This window comes from Oreochromis aureus, linkage group 6 (assembly GCF_013358895.1).
Source record: "Oreochromis aureus strain Israel breed Guangdong linkage group 6, ZZ_aureus, whole genome shotgun sequence".
Lineage (NCBI taxonomy): Eukaryota > Metazoa > Chordata > Actinopteri > Cichliformes > Cichlidae > Oreochromis > Oreochromis aureus.
The window spans coordinates 9,051,858-9,071,072 of NC_052947.1; the positions used below are offsets into that span (position 1 = coordinate 9,051,858).

General features: G+C 39.6%; 1 long non-coding RNA gene across 2 annotated transcripts in view; it reads left to right on the forward strand.

Moving 5' to 3' along the window:
• Nucleotides 1-6,609: 6,609 nt before the first annotated feature.
• The window catches only part of LOC120440774, a 38,115-nt gene continuing 25,509 nt past the window's right edge, over nt 6,610-19,215 (forward strand). The window contains exon 1 of one of the 2 annotated variants that reach the window (XR_005613500.1): nt 6,610-6,835. This is a non-coding gene — a long non-coding RNA (uncharacterized LOC120440774). The remainder of the gene's footprint in view (nt 6,836-19,215) is intronic. The other variant, XR_005613501.1, reaches the window with a different exon arrangement.

Consider the following 19,215-nt stretch of genomic DNA (forward strand, 5'->3'; position numbering starts at 1 on the left):
TCATCTGTACCTCAGCAAACTGTCTCTGTTCTCTGCACATAAACTAAAAATATGACTATATTGTCATGAAAATGTACTAAAGGAATTAACAGTGCCCTATGTCTCCATGTGACTATTATGTTATTTTACTATATTATTATATTATTTCAATGTCATTTTTATTTATACAGAAAAAGAATCACAACAACAGTTGTCTCAAGGCGCTTTATAAGGTAGACCTACAATAATACATACAGAGAAAAACCCAACAATCATATGACCCCCTATGAGCAAGCACTGTGGCGACAGTGGGAAGGAAAAACTCCCTTTTAACTGGAAGAAACCTCCGGCAGAACCAGGCTCAGGGAGGGGCGGGGCCATCTGCCGCGACCGGTTGGGGTGAGAGAAGGAAGACAGGATAAAGACATGCTGTGGAAGAGAGACAGAGATTAATAACAATATGATTCAGTGCACAGAGGTCTGTTAACACATAGTGAGTGAGAAAGGTGACTGAAGAAGAAATACTCAGTGCATCATGGGAGTCCCCCAGCAGCCCACCCCATTGCAGCATGACTAAGGGAGGATTCAGGGTCACCTGGTGCAGCTCTAATTATATGCTAAGGAAAGTTTTAAGCCTAATCTTAAAAGTAGAGATAGTGTCTGTCTCCTGAATCCAAACTGGAAGCTGGTTCAATAGAAGAGGGGCCTGAAAATTGAAGGCTCTGCCTCCCATTCTATTTTTAAATACTCTAGGAACAGCAAGTAGGCCTGCAGTGCGAGAGCAAAGTGCTCTAATAGGGTGATATGGTACTACAAGGTCATTAAGATAAGATGGGGTGAAAGAGAGTGTGCTTCAGATGAAGCAAGTGAAGATTAAACTATGAAATAAGAAGTTATCTATAAGTTTTTAATTATTTTGGCTATCCAGATAAGCTACACAAAAACACAACCATGTGTTGGAACAGGAAGTGATAGGAAGTGAGAACAATGACCTTAGGACAGGTGAGATTGGTCAATGGTAGAGCTATTTTCCTGAAATTACGCATGTTACGGTTGCCAACGTGCGTGTGCGTGCACGTGATAGAACTATATGAATGGAGGCCAGCGCAGCTTAATTTACAGTTAATTTATGATCATTTATAGTTACTGCCTTTGTCACCCTTTATGTGGGATGTATAATAACCATGTAGGCATGTAGGTATATCCAGAAATAAACATCGATATTAGAAAGCAGCAAGTCAGTAACTGAGATGTTTGCTTGAGTGAATAACATTAGCATATAGCTCATGCTAATATTACATCTTCACATTTTTCTTTTCAAAGGTAACAATAGCTTAGCGTTCTTGCTACTCACCATGCTGTAACACAGGTATATGTTAGCAATGAAAACGTTTAGCAAATGTTTTTTAATAAAGGCTATCGTGCTAATTAGCCTTAGGATTTGCTGAGGTCTTGGTTCCAGCTCTAGTGGTCATAAGTGAGCTTAGGTCTGTGCAAGCCTTTGGCACGAAAATCAGTCTTGTAAATCTCACTTTTTTCCAGGTGAGCCTATAGCACATTTGTTAACTGTCAGTCCTGACTGTACAGCTTCTAATCAGAAATAATTACATTTTGTTCCTGTTTTTTTTCTTTTGTTTGTTTTGTTTTTTGCTTGTTAATCTTTTTCTGTAACCAGGTTAGCTGGAAAAGTTTTAAATGACTCCTGTTAAAATGTTGTAGGGCTGTAGAGTGGGGTCATGTTAACAATACATTAAAATTTGTGGTCTTCAAGGTCAACTTTATGATTTATTGGGTGAAAATTGACAAAAAGCTTTAGAACTTAGAAACTATTATTCCTACAACTGTGCTGTGTATATGGCATAACATATAGCAGGAACCTATAAAGGTAACTGACCTTTGACCTCTCCTTCAAGAAGGTATTTGTAATGTCTACAGTGATTAGACATGCTTAATAAAACAGTGTGGGGCACAGAATATTTTTGTGTGTCAGTGTGGAACATGTCAGTAACACTGAGGGTTACACCCACTTTGCCAGGTACACCTGTTCACCTGCTCGTTAAACACAAATATCTAGTGAACCAATCAGATGTCAGCAAATTGAAGTATTTAAGCATACAGACATGTTCATGATGACCTGCTGAAGGTCAAACCAAGTATCAGAATGGGGGAAAGAGAACGCGTGGTTGTTGGTGCCAGATGGGTCTGAGTATTTCAGAAACTGTTCATCCAATGAGCTCACAACATTACCTCTACAGTTTACAGACTGTAGTGGCAATCCAACCAGCAAAAGGCCACCTGAGGGAAACTGAAGTATTTCCAACTCCTCCTGGTGATGAGGTCAAATACGGCCACTACTTTTAACACTTTTTGTGGTAACTTGTTTTTAATTTTGCTGCATACAAGTTGAATGTAACTAAATCACATGACGTTTTATCGTCCTTGAACTTATTTCTAGTACAACATTTAATATAAACACTGTATTTTTATTTAAAAAATAATTATTAAAAACACTCCTTTTAATGTGTTAAAATCAGCCCAACTGTTATTTTAAAATGTAAATAAAGTATATCAGCCAACATACTGGACACTGTTCTGCTGAACAACACACATATTACCAATATTGTAGCTGGTGTTATTTAATAATAAATATTATATAATATATAATAATAAATATTTTCAGAATTAAAGTTTATATTTTTATTTGTCACACTATCTAAAACTTTATTAACCTTACAATAAAACAAAGTCTCAGATTTAATTATTCTGAAACTAAGTTTAAGCTTCTCATAACTTTGTATTGCAAGTTACATTACTGATATAATAAATATAAAATGTTTTTATTGTTCATCCACAAGTGCAGTCTCTGGCTCAAATAACACAGAAGCTTGGTGTGTTCTAATATCTTTAAGGATGGTTTGTTTGTCAGTCCAGGCAGTGTTTGACTTTTGTGGAAAAACTTGCGATACATTGAGTATATTCAGTATATCGCACACTGTGAACCCTCCAGTGTGAGCCGGAGGCCACCGGCTGATGGCTAACCAAGCCTGATAGAACTCCGCCTTCAGTTTAATGGCTTCCTTCTGGGAGATTGCCACCACGACAGGCACCAAGCACCTTGCTGCCACAGCTCCTTACAGCAGGCTCAGCTATGGAGGTGCAGAACATTGTCCATTCTGACTCAGTGTCCAAAGCCTCCCTCAGAATGCTGTCGAAGTGGCAGTTTAAGGGGAGTCCAGCATCCGCCCCCCGCCACCTGACCCAACACACCATCAGGTAATCATCAGTTGATAGCTCAGCTCTGTTCTTCACCTGAGTGTCCATAAGATACAGTTGCAGATACCCAAGCTGTTTACTGAGGTCAGTATCTCTCAAGTAAAGTAAAAAGCAAGGAGAGAGAGGAAAACCAGCAAATTATTTAGAAGCTGATTTGATTCATAATGGGTGTGCAACCATTATAACCTACAACACAGAACATCAATGTACTTCTCATACAACTAAAATAAACTACTGCATATAGTACTTATTTATAAAACATATAGTCATTTAAAAACACCATCTACTACTACAGTTGAAACCAGATGTTTACACTTAAAAAAAAAACCAAAACATTTTTTTCTTTACCGTCAAACATCAGATAAGAGTAAACTTTTTTGTTTTAGATTAATCAATGTCAACATATTCTTTGTATTCATGAACTATCAGGATAAAGAGTGAAAACTATGTATTTTCTTTTATTACTTTCATCAAAGTCAGAAGTATACATACACTAAGTTTACTGTGTCTTTAAACAAAAGGAAAACTCCAGATATTTTCTATTTTTAGCTTAAAATGGTTCGATAGGTTAATTAAGTCCATTTGAGTTCATTTGTGGCACACCTGTGGATGCATTGAAAACCACACCCCAAACACAGAGCCTCCTTCTTTGACATCATAGGAAAATCACCAGAAATCAACCAAGACATCAGGAAATTAATTGTAGACTCCACAAGTGTGGCTCATCGTTAGGTGCAATTTCCAGATGCCTGAAGGTCCCACATTCATCCATTCAGACAATAATAGGTGAGAATAAAAAGTACAGGAATGTACAACCATCATACCGCTCAGGAAGGAGACCTTCAAACCTGACCCAGTTACACCAGTTCTGTCAAGAGGAGTGGGTCAAGATTCCAGCAAACTATTGCAGAAAGCTTGTGGAAGGACACCTGAAGCGTTTGGCCCAAGTGGAACAATTTCGGGGCAATTTTACCAAATAATAAGGAAGTGTATGCATACTTCTGACTTTGATGAAAGTTGAAAGAAACAAAAAACAAACAAACAAAGTTCTCTCTTTATTTTGAATGTGTAAACAGATTCTACAAAAAGATGTAAACACAAATCATCCAAAGCAAAATAGTCAGTTCCCTTTGGGCATGTGATGTTCTAGTAGGAAGATTACACTATGAAATAACAAGTTATCTATAAGGTTATAATTAAACTGCTACGCAGATAAGCTACACAAAAACACCACTATGTGTTGGAACAGGAAGTGATACTCTACCGCAGAGAGAGCGAACACCAACTGGATGGCGCTGTAGTCTGCACTATAACTTTTTATTATTTATTCACTAATGAAAAAGCACACACATTGCAGCTCTTCCTTTTTGCTTACTGGATCTAGAACACCATTTAGATCATAACAGCTCCTGATCAGGATGAATTTCATTTTCAAATCAAATTTCATGTCCCAGTTTCACAATTTTGTGACATAATATTTCAAAGCTTGCTTATGGGCTTGTTTTGGAGCAGACCAACAGTCAGGCTCGTCTTCACCCTTACTGTCAGACTCTGAATTGATGGTTCTGCTATATCTCACCTGGCTGAGTGGGGACACATGTACTAAAGGTTAGAGTTCCCACTGCAGGAGCTTGGGTTTGAGTCTGCCCTCGACCATTTCCTGTGTGCCATACCGCTTCACTCTCTCCCCACCTTCCTGTCTGCTGTCTGGCAAAAGGCCTCATGTTCTGAAATCTCTTCCTCTCCATCATCTTCCAAATCTCTTTGAGTTTCTTTGAGCAGAGATTCTTTTGCAGCTGTGACAAAATATAGAACGGTTTCTGCAACCAGGGGAGTAAAATGTGCTGCAGTGTGAGGGCGCACAGGTGTAGGTGCTTGAAAAGTAACAATGTTGGAACCGTGTGCAGGAATGACAGACGACAGAAGAACACACACATGCAGGCACCGCTTCAGAGTACTCTCTAAGGAGACTCAAACTACTTATGCACCACTTAGCATACAGCTTTTAGTCTTTCTGAGAAAAAATCTCACTCTGTGAACATGACAGTTGCTTCAGCCACGTTCATGAAGCCCATTCTCACTGTGACTCGGGTTGAACTGCATTTTCTGTCTTAGTTATTGCTAAGGAGGAAGGTGAAATGCACTGGCTGACGGTCGTAAAGTGACTGCCTCATTCAGTTAAAAAGTCTGGTCTGAACATGGACTGTTAATCAATGGCCCCTCCATTTTTACTTACAGCTATTCACAGAGGCAGAAAGATGAGAGAGCAAAGCAAAGAGCCTGCTGTGTTTGTATGAATTTCTATTTTTGAACACTTTGTTTGCATTTCTGAATCAGAATTAAATGTCTAAAGAAACACAGCTTTTTAAAATCGCTTTGTGCAAAATATAACAAATTTCCAACTACATTGCCCATTGTGTTATTAAAACAGACACTGTGATAGCACTATCCCTGTACTTTGTTATACAGTACTTCTTACCACCAATTTGTCTTGAGGACTCAAATTTAAGTGCACAAAAAGTAAAAAAAACTGAACCTATGGTAATGGCACTTATTTAAAGTGATGGTTTTCCAAAGCTGCTGCTATGAGTAATGGCTCCAGAGATTCAGGTGCTTAGCTGTTTGTTAATTTGTGCACTCCCCGCAAAGGTATTAACAACTGATTAGTGTAATGGGAAATTTTAAGACTCTTTGTGAAGCTGACCTGACTCAGTGAAAGGCTCCATATTTTGTCATGTTTTGTCATTCTGTCTTCATGCACTCAGAAAATATTTATGCTGAATGCTGATTTTAATTTAATTCGTGTCAACTTTCTGTGTCTTTGTTTTTTTCAGTAAGTCCCGCGTAAAACATGAAGTTTAATGGAATCTGGCCAAATGAAATGTACTTGATTGGTATGTATTCACTTTATTCTGAGCATATCTTCCTAATAATTTGAATAAATAAACAGATTTTATTTATTTCAGTTGCATTAAAGTATTGTTTTGTGTTATGATGGCAAAGAATAATCTTTCAGGTATACCCCACGATCATGCATCAGTTATCTTTCGCACACAGTGTTCTGACCGTATTCTGTGATCGTGGCAGTGACGTGTAAATATTGGAGGTTAGCGTCCCGCTTTGTAAAAAAGCACGTGGACCTGCTGGTAATTTGAACCAATGCAAAGTCAAATAAAAGTCACAGAGAAAACCTGATTTATTTCAGATTTCCACAACATTCGCTGCTCAGCTACGAGAGAGGATAATACAGGATGTGATTAAGCCGAGCATAACCATTATAATATAATGTATATATAAAACATCTAAAATTGTTTCTGGAACTAGGGTTGGGGTTTGTATTGGTTAAGAGAGTTGCTAATACGTCGTGTCTGCAGGGTCCTCGAAATTCCGACAAAAACAGAAGGAAAGAAAAAAAAAGAAACACGGGCGCGTGTGTGCGCGCGCGTGGGTATTGTAGGTGGAGGCTGTTCTTACAAACCCCCTCAGCTCACAGAGCTCTGAGACAGTCTCCGCTGTGCACGGCTCCGAGTGAGTCTGTTCTCAGCTGAAGTGCAGACCGGTGAAAAACAGTGAGCGGATAGTTGTAAGTATTTTTTTCCCTTCGTCATGTCTTTACTCTCTGTTTAAAGTGTGCAGGACAGCCTTTTTAATCCACGCTGCCGCTAACACGAGCCTGTGAAAATGAAGCGTCGTTAAGTTTGTCTTACTTAATAACATAAACTTGATGCCTTGTCCAAACAAAAGCAGCCATTGCCGTCAGCTGGCTGCATTTTCATTTGCATAATTCAGCTGTGATAGCGGACAGCACACAGTCATAAACTCGTGCTTACATGTAAATACATCAGGTGAAGGTGGCTGGTGTCCGTGTTTAGGTTCACTTTAGCAGTCTGTGCTTTGTGTGTTGCTTCTGTTTTGTCCTAGTTGTTGCTGCGTATTGGTGGGATTTATTTTAATCTCTAATACTGTTTATTAATGTGAGATATATTTCGCGTCGTGTCTCTGGAGGTGCAGCAAGCCGAAAACATTATCAGTCATGGTGCTCATCTGTCTGCTGCTGATACAGAACTCCTGGAATTACTGTAAAAATTAGGATTTTTGTGTATGTGGCTTTTAAAAATGATACAGGTGGAAGTGGAGGCCTCGATTTGCTCTAAAGGGTCACACATACAAAAAAAGACACTGGAATAGAAACTGGAAAAAGAAATTGAACTCAAACTAAAAAGGAAAAATGCAGAATTAAGAGGAATAGGAGTCACAAGAGAAGAAATGAGGAGAGAGTGAGATGAAGAAGGGTGACATGCGGTGTAGGGGATAGAAGAGGAGATGAGGGGAAAACAACAACAGGGTAGAGAGGAAATAAAGATGAGGAAAGAAGAGGAAGGAATATGAAATCTGCTCCACTATCACTGATAAGGTTTAGAACACTGTTATTGAAGCCCTGCTGCTTGAATTAATGGACTGCCGTGAAACAGGTAAAAAAATAATTAACCTCTACGTGACCCTTTGTTTTCTCTTTCTTTCACTGTCCGAGGAAACAGAACTTTTAATTTAATTGGTCACCCACTCTTTAGCTTTTAAAGCTTTTCATTCTCGTCTGTTCACCTGTGGTACGTTTTTTTCATAAACTGCATGTGTCCTGCACACTGTGTAGGAAGAGGATAAAAGTGTTGCTGATATTGGTTTTAGCAGAACTGTGGCAATGCACGTAAGCATTAATGCACCCCAAAAATCCTGTATACCTTCCTAAAAATCTACCCTCCACAAGCAGTGTGACACTGTGGGTGCTGCACAGTCTCCTGTGTTTTTTAACTTCAGTCACTCCCTTAGGGCCAAATGACTCATGTCTGCACACGAACACCTCCCTGTGTGTTTATCTAACCATAGATAAGTCCATCCATATGTGTCGACCATAACCGTTCTGTGACCATGTTTGCATTTGCAGATCTTTGATCCACATGACATGCTTGTAAGAGTATTGATCAGACTCTGTGCAATCTGTGACCACTTGTCAGCTTTGTAATAAAAAGTGTGGAGGCAGGCAGCGGTGTGGAGGTGGCTGGGATGCAGATTGGATCCAGTCCAAATCTGTTAATTAGACAGCAACAGAGGAAGTAGATTCCCTGAGGGAGTAGGACTAATGGATAGCCAATTAGCTGATGGTGTATCTCTGCTCAATCTATGCTCTCCTGCTTCGAGTGAAATTGCTTTAAAAAAAGAAAAGAACATTACTGTGTATTATTATTGTATGTCATAAACAGTGTACACACATCATAAACCCACTATTTTCCCCAAAGAAATATCACAGATGAATGTTTATAGTGCAAATTTTTGCCTTGCTGAAAGCATATATGTGTTTTTGTGAAAATACAAGCTTAGGATCTTTGTACTTTGGGCTAAAGTAACTTACAAATGTTTACTGGTCTGTCTTGCAAAGATGGGGCTATTTTTAGTAACTGTAGATATTGAATAGGCTAAATTTAGTAAACCAAAAGTACAGTATTTCACACTGATAATATGATCACTATTTTAAACATTACCTAAAGTCAAACACTGTACATAAAATTTGGACCCAATCACAACAAGAGCACACACTCTTTTGTGGACTACTGTTTTGAAGCTTCAAGGTTGGCATTTTGGCTGTCACCATGTTATTTCTTTGGGAGTAAACAATGGCCATATTTGGATGAGAGGATGTAGTATTAGCAGCTAGTTAGCAGCTAATGTGGTTTATCTTGATTAGCAACTTGCATACATAGACTGAAGCATATTCATACAGTATTACAATTTAAGTCACAGAGCTTTTTGTGACAGAAGACATATAATTTGCCAGATAAACCTGTTAAAATGGTCCAAAAGAGCACAAACATGTTCAGTGATTTTTAACTAGCTGAGGCGTTACGTAGCATTTGCTAGCAGCTTTAGCTACCCTAACCCTGGAGACTGCTGCCAACCTAGAATGAACTAACTTTGGTAAGCTTTTTAAAATGTTTGTGTCATTAGCATTATTGTTGTATTTTATTGGCATATAATGCAAATTCACAGATGCAGGAGTGTGTTTCAAGCTCCAGTCTCTAAATGTTTTGTCTACACGAAGTGTACATATACTTAGGTGTGTGCATGTCCAAGCTGAAAGCGTCGCAGCAAGGAATTCAAGTGGTGATTTTGTGCAGCATCACCATCGTGTGATGATCAGTTGTATCCACAATTAGAACTAACATTATAAATCATATGAAATAAATGGACAGATGCACATAAATGTATACAATTTATGCTGCAATTCCTTGGCACCTTCTTAATGATGGCATGATAAGTAAGGCTTTGAAATCTATTTTGTGCAGTGAGTGATGGTTACTCTTCCCCATTTCCCATGACCCTTTATGACCCTTTATGACCCTCTGCAGCCTGATGGCCACACCACCAACAGTCTTTGCTTTTTCCTGTCCTATTTTTTATATGCTGGGAATAAGGGCGGCAAAAAAAGAAAAGACCAGACTGACATTAAAAGAAACAATAGAAATGCCCTAAAATGCACTTAGTGAATGTAACAATAATGAGCGGCCCTTTGGGCAATCAGCAGGCATTCACTTCCCCAACGAAACAGTTGCCAGACAGGCGTTTGTGTTAATGGGGACCTTGTGGCCTCTAGATTGCATCAGCAGGTTGTTTGTTCCAAGCTGTGGATTGAACAATTACAAGGTATTACGCAGGCATCAACAGAGTTTTCAGTGAGGAGGAAACATGTATTTACCACCAGTATCAACCATGTAATCATCACCAGGCCTCTTATGAAGAGAGTCACCATTAATGTTAGTATAAATGCTTTCCAAAAATTCAACTATTGAAAGGACATCTCTTTGCCATCTCTTATGCGCTCTTTTGTCTTTATGAGAGGTTAATCACACCAGAAATATGAGAGGTTAAAGACAAATTGATGGTTGTACAAAACGTAATGGTGATGGGAAAAAAACAAAAACATAAAAAAACAAAACATGGAAACTGATGTTAAAAGTGTTTATTAAAGCATCGTGCACCAAACCGCTGTGAGCATGAATGTGGATTTTTGAAAGTTTTCAGCTTGTTCCTAAGACACAACAGCTGAAGCTCACAGCAGGTGCAAGCTATTTTCATTAGCAGAAACCATAACAATAGTATCCAGGGTTTTTATGTGCCAGGCAATTGTCGCTTCACCAGCTAATCTCTAAGTACAATACTGCTAGTGTCGCTTTGCAGTTACGAGCAAGCATCATTATGGAAATAACTGAATTTAGGATTCAGTGATGTTGTGGATGAACAGCTGGAATGATCGATATGGGAGTGTAGAAGTGTGTTGTCCTGCAGTGTCAGCCATGGCGTCCAGTTATGAGTACACACACCTTCAGTGAATTCCATCGAGGAACAATAACTGCTGAGGTGGTGCATGACTCAGTATAATAGTCTTTCCTCTGGAAAAGGCTCCCTGAAAATCTCAAGATGACATCTTGGCTTCAGCTAATTCAAAGGCTAACTGTAAAGCCTATGCTAAAATACACTGAGGCTTCAGTGAAAGTGGATTTTATTTTCTACTGATTCATGAGGAACAAAGTGACATGCATTTGTTGGTAATCACAAACTGAGTTTGCAGCATTGAGTTTAGTCAGAGTTGTATTAGAGCAGTGAGAAAGTCTCTGACGTGAAAGCCTAAAGGTGTTCAAGCCAGCACAGGAAAACATCGGACTGATGAGATTAAGAAAAAATACATTGAACTGTAATGTGGTTAAAGTGTGTAGTGAAAAAGTGGATAGAAAGGACTGCTGCTTAGACCACCGACAGTTTGAAAGCGTTGCATAATTTCTGTAGGTTATGAACTGCTGCCTCAAATTATACTGTACAAATGGTAAATGGACTGATTCTTATATAGTGCTTTTCTACTCTCCCGGAGTACTCAAAGCACTCTATACAACATGCCACAATCACCGTCTCTAAACCAAGTGCTTTCTATTGACATTCACACTCCGATGGATGCATCAGAGAGCAAACTGGGGTTAGTATCTTGCCCAAGGATGCTTGACATGCAGACTGGAGGAGCCAGGGATCGAACCACCAACCTTCCGATCAGTAGGTGACCTGCTCTACCTCCGGAGCTACAGCCACCCCACCCAGGACTCTCATTGTACTGCCTCAGCAAATAGGTACAATTTCACCAGTTCATTTGTAAACCCTGTGCTGTCTCACTTAAACAGGGTTTTTTTCTAGACTTTTTTCAGTTTTTTAAATATATTTACATTCAATTTATTAACTTTAAAAAATAAAAAACTGTAAATTAAGATTTTAACTTTTTCATTCTGTCACTTTGAAAATTAATATATATTATATTTTTTTTATTCAGTCTCATATGTGGCATATGGCATTCACTTATTATTAATAGTTAAATTACTGTAAATCACAACCAGTAAGTTACCATTAAAGTTTAATGATCAGGCAAAATACATATTTCAGTTGCACATGAGATTTCTTTCTACATTTATTTTTTCAGCACAGCTTCAACGTCATTTAAGTTTTTTCCTGCTCGCACAGAACGATAAGGTTACGAAACCACAGAAGATTACCGTTTCACTCCCTCAATCCAGTCTTGAGTCTTTTCCAAATGGGTTTGATATTCAAATTTGTATGCTTGGCATTTGCTTTTCCCTGCTGCAGCCACAAAATGAGGTAAAAAGTGGGGAAAGTGAACCAGAACACTGAATTAGTAAGCCATATGACTGTATAACCTTGTTTGCCAGAATGATAGAGTAATCCTTGAGACGTGAAATAATAAAAAAGTAAGTACCTTCCTATTTTTAACAAACTTTCAAGCTTCTGTTTCTCCGTGTGTCTGTATTAGGAGAGATCAGACTATGCAAAATTTGCCAAAAGCAGTAGCTCAATGTTATTTTGTGTTGAGCCTATTATTTTAAGATTTGCTTTGAAAACTATACATATTCCATTCTATGCCACAAATGGCACATAAATATAGATATGTATAGCAAACAAGTGAACATTTAGAATTGTAATCATCACTTCAGCTAGCATCAGACTTTAAATAACAAACAGTTAACATAAATTTACCCTGAGATCTCTAAGACTATATTATCTTCACTCTGCAGATGCACAGAGGGCAGGTTTTGTGTACACACATGCACAAATGCATTTGTCACACACCTGGCCTCTCACACACAATACTCTTTGTATTTGAATGTAAATGCAAGGACTCCTCAATCAGCAGTCATTTACACTCTCACTTATCTCGTCAATTTGCTCCATGCAGGGACCTTTAAGCCTTGTCTTGACCTTATGTTACCATAGCAACACCTCCTGGGAGGGTTTTCAGAGAGAGCTGCTCGTGCAATGGCAGACAACAGAGGTGATGCACTTCAGGAAGAAAAATTGTCAGTCTGCTCTTATTGTGTTTATCAGAGATTAGGGTGGGAGGCAATAGCAAAGGCAAAATGAGGAGAATGTGGGGAGTGTGTGTGTGATTAGGTTAGCCTTGCTGACTGTTCGCATCTCAGTGGGACATTCAGTGACTATCTAATGTATGGTGTGAGTAAAAAACAAAAGATACCTGCAACCACTCCAGTTTGTGTTATGGAACCATTAAACTTGTTATTTCCCTTTTATATATTAATTAAACCAGTGTATTGTTCAGGTTATTATAGTGAACTAAAACTAAACTGAAAACTAAAAATAGATGTGAAAACATTTTAGTTAACTAAAAAAAACTAGATATTAAAAAAACCCCATTAAAACTAAAATGATTTTGTGAACTTGGAAAACTAAAATAAAATAAAACTATAGAGGAAATAGCCTTAGTTTTAGTATGTGGTAAAAACTGTGTTACAATGAAGCATTGATGGATGTGTTTATTGGAACTGTGGATGTCGACAGCACTGTGAGTCGGCTGCTTTCAAAAAGCTTATGTGTTTTTATTGTAACGTGTACTGATTTTAATCCTAAATCCTGTCTCTGACACGTCCTACATACAATAATAATTGAAAAGACTGAAAGTAATGAAAACTAAACTAAAACTAAACATTTTCAAACACATTTACAAACACGAAACTGTTATAAATATCATGCAATATAGAAGCTTTAATGACATTTTCTTTCATATCATATTAACAGATATTCTCGTTATGATAGTGATGTGAAGCCTGTGATATGTTAGAAAATCATTTGTCTTCACTAACCATGGATGTGAATTGCATTACTATAGTTTTTATATGTTCAATTCCATTTTATTATTATAGCACCAATTCACAGCCACAGTTGCCTCAAGGTGCTTTCTATCAGAAGATAAAGAGCCTACAATATCATAGAGAAAAACCCAGCAATTCACTGTGAGCAACCACATGGCAACCAACAAATGGTTGGTTTGCTATCGGAACAACATCTACTTTCTTAGCCAGTTGTGTTGCTAAAAGGATTTAGCAAGAAATAACAGTTGAAATTCAAACATTTTGCATGTGTGAGTATTCCTGACACTGGGACATTCTGACAAATATACATTAATTAATATCAAAGGAGAAACAAAGAATTAGAAGAACATACATACTATTTATCAGTTCAGTGAAACTTAACAAAAATCAATTAAACAAGTCTTTATTAACACAGATATGTCATAACCTAAGGAATAGTTCAAGTAGACAAAGTTCAAACAAGCATAGGAAATGAGTGCATTAGTTCACTTACCAACCCACAGGAGGAGAAGGAGGAACTTCAAATGAGTCATTGCTGTCATTCAGCTTGAGGTAATGGCTGTACTGGAGGATCTTTTTAACTATGGTCTCACCATCTTGGTGACAATGGCTCCACCAATCACAGAGCCTAATGTTATCACCAAAATCCCATTGGTTGGTACGGTCTCCATGCAAATGTTGGATATCTTTCATCTTAACAAAAAAGTGTTCTCATTATTTGTAATCTGCAGGAAATGACACTGCAGTACTAAAAGAAGCTATGTTTTAATAGAATTATTGCAAAGTTGGGCTTTATACAGTATATACACACAGCTTGTTAGGGTCTGTCTCAAACTTCTCAAAAAAGTAGCAAAAAAGAAAACCCATAAAACATCTGTTTTTCAGTTAGCATGATATATGCTGACTTAATTTAACAATTTATTTATTTTCTTTTTTTTAATATTTTGTATTGCACTGTCCTGTACTTTTATACATGATGCTGTTGAACTACCACATCTGGCAGAAACTAATCCACAATATCACGCTCACTCAGCACAAAACTCGGGCCCTAAGAATTTCATATCTGAGTTCACTATTTGCTTATGACTAAGCTCAAAAGTTCTTTGTTCTGTGAGAAGCAGCCCATATCTCTTGTGTTACCAACCTTAAAACTTTCTCTGTGCCTCTTTCAGTGGTCAGCTACTACTTTCTAAGGTGTTAATACATTGATATTTAGTTTTTGCCCACAGTGCAGGTTAATCATTCATGTTCACATGGTTATAATATACTACATATATATATATATAATAATACCCATAGTTAAATATAAATTCGTTTTTGGAAACCTATTAAGTTGTTTGATATCCTCCTGGATCATATTATCATATTCTTACTTTTTAATAATGGCACAACTTTAATAATTGGTTGTTTTTTTTTCTGAGCTGTTTCAGAGCAGTTTGTAATGTGTCCATGTGGCAAAGCCCTTTGAGTCAAATTTGTGATATTTGGCTGTATAAATTAAAATGGTCTTTGTCTTGACTGTTGCCACATATCGCTTCAGAAGAACAAAGCGATCTGAGCACTGTACCCTCTACATTGATGGGGAGGAGGTAGAAAGGGTAGAAAGCTTTAAGTTCCTCAGAGTCCACATCTCGGCCGACCTTACCTGATCCACAAACATCTCCCACCAGGTAGGGAAAGCACAACAAAGGCTGTACTTCCTCAGGAAACTACGTCAGGCCCAATTACCCAAAAGACTGCTAGTAAACTTCTACCGCTCCACCATTGAGAGCCTTCTGACTTACTGCTGCACACTCTGGTTCAACTGCTGCACTGCGGAGGACAAGAGGAAACTGCAGCGGGTGGTGAGGGCAGCAGAGCGGGCAATCGGCACTTCACTAACCCCCCTCAGAGACATCTATACTGGCAGACTTCAGCAGAAAGCCAGCATCATTGTTCTGTCCTTATTGTGCGTCCCTTTGCCCAACTTGACAGACAGCTAACGGTTTCAATGAACATAGGAGGCGGAAGTAAGTTTGAGGCTTTTTACTTCGTCAGTAGTTCAGTGATTGACATCCTTTTCTTCCCGTAAAACTAAAAACAAACACAAAGTAAATGTTACAAGATGTATTTTCCTTTTAACTCACACTTCTAGGATATGAACTACACTGTTATATAGAATGCGTAATCAACAGCGACTCAGTAGTGATCACAATACTACTTAGCGAGTTTAGCTTCCTCAAAGATAAACATAACAGATGAACTAACTGGTTTCTAAACAAATCTATGTAATAGAAATGTACCAAATAAACTTGTAAACATGTTGTACATTAATACTGACAAGCAATAACTCTCCAAGGCAGAAATGTTTTAAAGAGCATCTAAGGCGACAAACAGCATATTCTGCAGGCTAACAAGCAACCAGCTTCCTGTTTCCTCTACCCACAGGAACACAGAAAAACCCCACCAAAATATAAGCTTGTGAGTATTCCCACTATGACCAGCAGAGGGTGCTGAAGAGAAAGAACCTATACATGTCATAACACTCCCCGTCTGGTATTGTAAAATACCACTATGAACCAACTGAAACATCATAAACTGCAAGATTTTACAAATTATATCTGAATACAATGTTTACCATCATGACACACATACTTCTCAGTCCTTTGGGGACATCAATAACACTGTCTCTGACACAGGTCTCAGGTAAGTATTAATAGTTCCATTTCTTGAGACCCTCACTTCAATCTTCCTGAGCCTGCCATCCTTATCTGGGAACATCTGGTTGACAAGTCCCATTGGCCATTCATTGCGCCTCACTTGTGCGTCTTTGATGAGCACCAAATCTCCCACCTTGAGGTTTGCATGGTTACGTTGCCACTTGTTCCGGCTTTGCAGTGTCCCTAAGTACTCCCGTCTCCATCTGGTCCAAAATGTGTTTGCAAGGTATTGAACTTGCCTCCACTGCTGTCAATGGAGATCTTTCTCAATAAAACTTCCCGGAGGGCGGAGAGGAGTGCACATCTTCTGAGTGAGAAGCATGGAAGGCGTCAACAGGAAGGGTGTGTCAGGATCTGTTGTGATAGAAGACAAAGGTCTAGCATTAATGATGGCTGTTACCTCTGCCATTAGAGTGGAAAGCACCTCATGTGTCAAGTGAGCGTGCGTGGTTTGGAGAAGCATTGCATCCAGGATACGTCGGGACAACCCTATCATACGTTCCCAGCTTCCTCCCATATGAGAAGAGTGAGGTGGATTAAAGATCCAGGTGCATCCCTCTTCTCCCAGGTATGTCTTAATGCTCGACACGTCGGGGTCTGTCAGTGTGAAACCTAGCTCCCGGCAAGCACCCACGAAATTAGTCCCACAATCGGATCGAATCTGCTTAACAGGCCCTCTCAAACTGAAGAATCGACGCAGGGCATTGATGAAACTTGATGCGTCCATTGACTCAATCACTTCAATGTGCACAGCACGTGTGCTAAGACACGTAAAAAGAACAGCCCACCTCCTGCTATTTGCCTGGCCTCCTCTTGTGCGCCTTGTGACCACAGACCAAGGGCCAAATACATCCAAACCCACGAAGGTGAAAGGGGGTTCGGTGCTGACACGATCAGAAGGCAGATCTGCCATTCTTTGCTCAGTTGCTCTCTTCCTAAGTCTGTTGCAGGTGATACAGTTGTGGATAATCTGCTTGATTAGCCTCCTTGCTCCTGTAATCCAGTATCCAGCAGTACGGACTGCACCTTCTGCGAACACCCGTCCCTGATGCATTACTCGCTGGTGATGGTGTTCTACTATCAACTTGGCGACGTGGCTACCACCTGGAATAACGAGAGGATGTTTCTCCTTGTAGTCGATGTTGGCATGTTTGAGCCTTCCACCTATCCTCAAGAGTCCTTCATCATCACAGTAGGGACTGAATTTTTGTAAAGAGCTGTGTTTTGGTATGTCTTTACCATTGGCAATACAGGCAAGTTCCTCCTCAAACATTTCCTTCTGCACACTTTTGATGATGACAATCTCAGCCCTTGTCAGTTCCTCTGCTGTGCGAGACTGTTTGCAATGATGCCATGAACTGCAAGAGGGACCTTCATCTTTGCTCTTGAAGACCTTTGCAATATGAATGAGCAAGCTAAGGGCCTTGAGGAGTTTCTTCAAAGAGGAAAAACGTCTGAACCTTTGCGATCCAAGCAGAGACCCATCATTGCTCGTGTGAGTGACAAAGCTATGTATTTCATCATCCAACTCGGGGTCCACAAGGTCATAGGTTTCAGCTTCTCTTGTAACACTAGCTTGTAACAAGAAGGCAGGTCCTTTAAGCCAGGCACTGTCACCAAGCATGGCAGTAGGCACCGAGCGTGTGCCTATGTCAGCAGGGTTAGAGCTCGTAGGGACATAGTGCCATTGTTTTGGTTCTGAAATCCTCCTGATTCGCTGCACCCTGTTGCCAACATATACATAGAACCTCTTCGTCTGGTTGCTTAGAACCTCTTCGTCTGGTTGCTTATATAGCCTAAAACCACACGACTGTCTGTGTAGAATTCAACTGCATCAAGATTTAGGTCCAGTTCACTTGTGATGACTTCGGCAAGCTCTGCAGCTAACACAGCAGCTCCCAATTCCAGTCTTGGAATTGTATGAGCAGATTGTGGGGCCAATTTTGCTTTCCCTAGAACGAAGCCCACCTGATGGTTCTGATTTTCGCCAGTGGTCTTTAGGAAAGCAACCGCTGCAATGGCTTTAGTGGAGGCATCTGAAAAGATGTGTAACTCTTTTCTGATTGCTGTTGACATCGTAGCAGAAGTGTAGGTTCTTGGAATATGTACATTCTTGAGATCAACAAGAGATTCTTCCCATGTAGCCCACTCGGCCTCCCTTTCTCTAGGCAGTGGAGTGTCCCAGTCTAGGGCCTTACTTGAAAGTTCTCTCAGCAGCATCTTTCCCTGGATTGTAACTAAGGGATCGAAAAGACCATTGATTGTAGCTAAGACACCTCTCTTTGTAAAGGGCTTCACTGACTCTGCTACTCGAAAGGTAAAGGTGTCTTTCTTTAGGTCCCATATCAGACCAAGACTTCACTGTGTAGGTGTCACATCAGTCTCCAGATTTAGCTCCTTAAGCCCCTTTGCATGGTCAGCTGGAGAAAATGCATCAAGAACCTCAGAGCTGTTTGATGCTATTTTACGCAGGCGAAGGTTAGATGTGGCAAGCATTTCCTGTGCTCTCTTCATTAGATCAATAGCTTCACTGGCTGTGGGCCTTGACATAAGCGCATCATCAACGTAGAACTCCCTCTCAATGAAGCGTTGTGCATCTGATCCGAATTCCTCTTCACCATGAGCTGCTGCACATTGAAGGCCGTATATAGCTACGGATGGTGAGGGACTGTTGCCAAACACGTGAACCTTCATTTGATACTCACAGATGTCATTGGCAGGATTGTTGTCTTCATGCCAGAGGAAGCGCAAATAGTTTCAATGGTCCTCTCTTACAATGAAACTGTGAAACATCTGTTCAATGTCAGCGGTTACTGCAACAGTTTCACGTCTGAACCTCAACAATACTCCCAACAAGCTATTATTGAGGTCAGGTCCAGAGAGGAGAACATCATAAAGAGAGACGCCATGGCACTTTGCACTTGAGTCAAACACAACTCTGATCTGACCCGGCTTCTGAGGATGGTACACCCCAAACGTAGGTAAGTACCAGCACTCCTTGTCCACCTCAAGTGGAGGAGCCAGTTCAGCATGGTCACGATCAAATATGT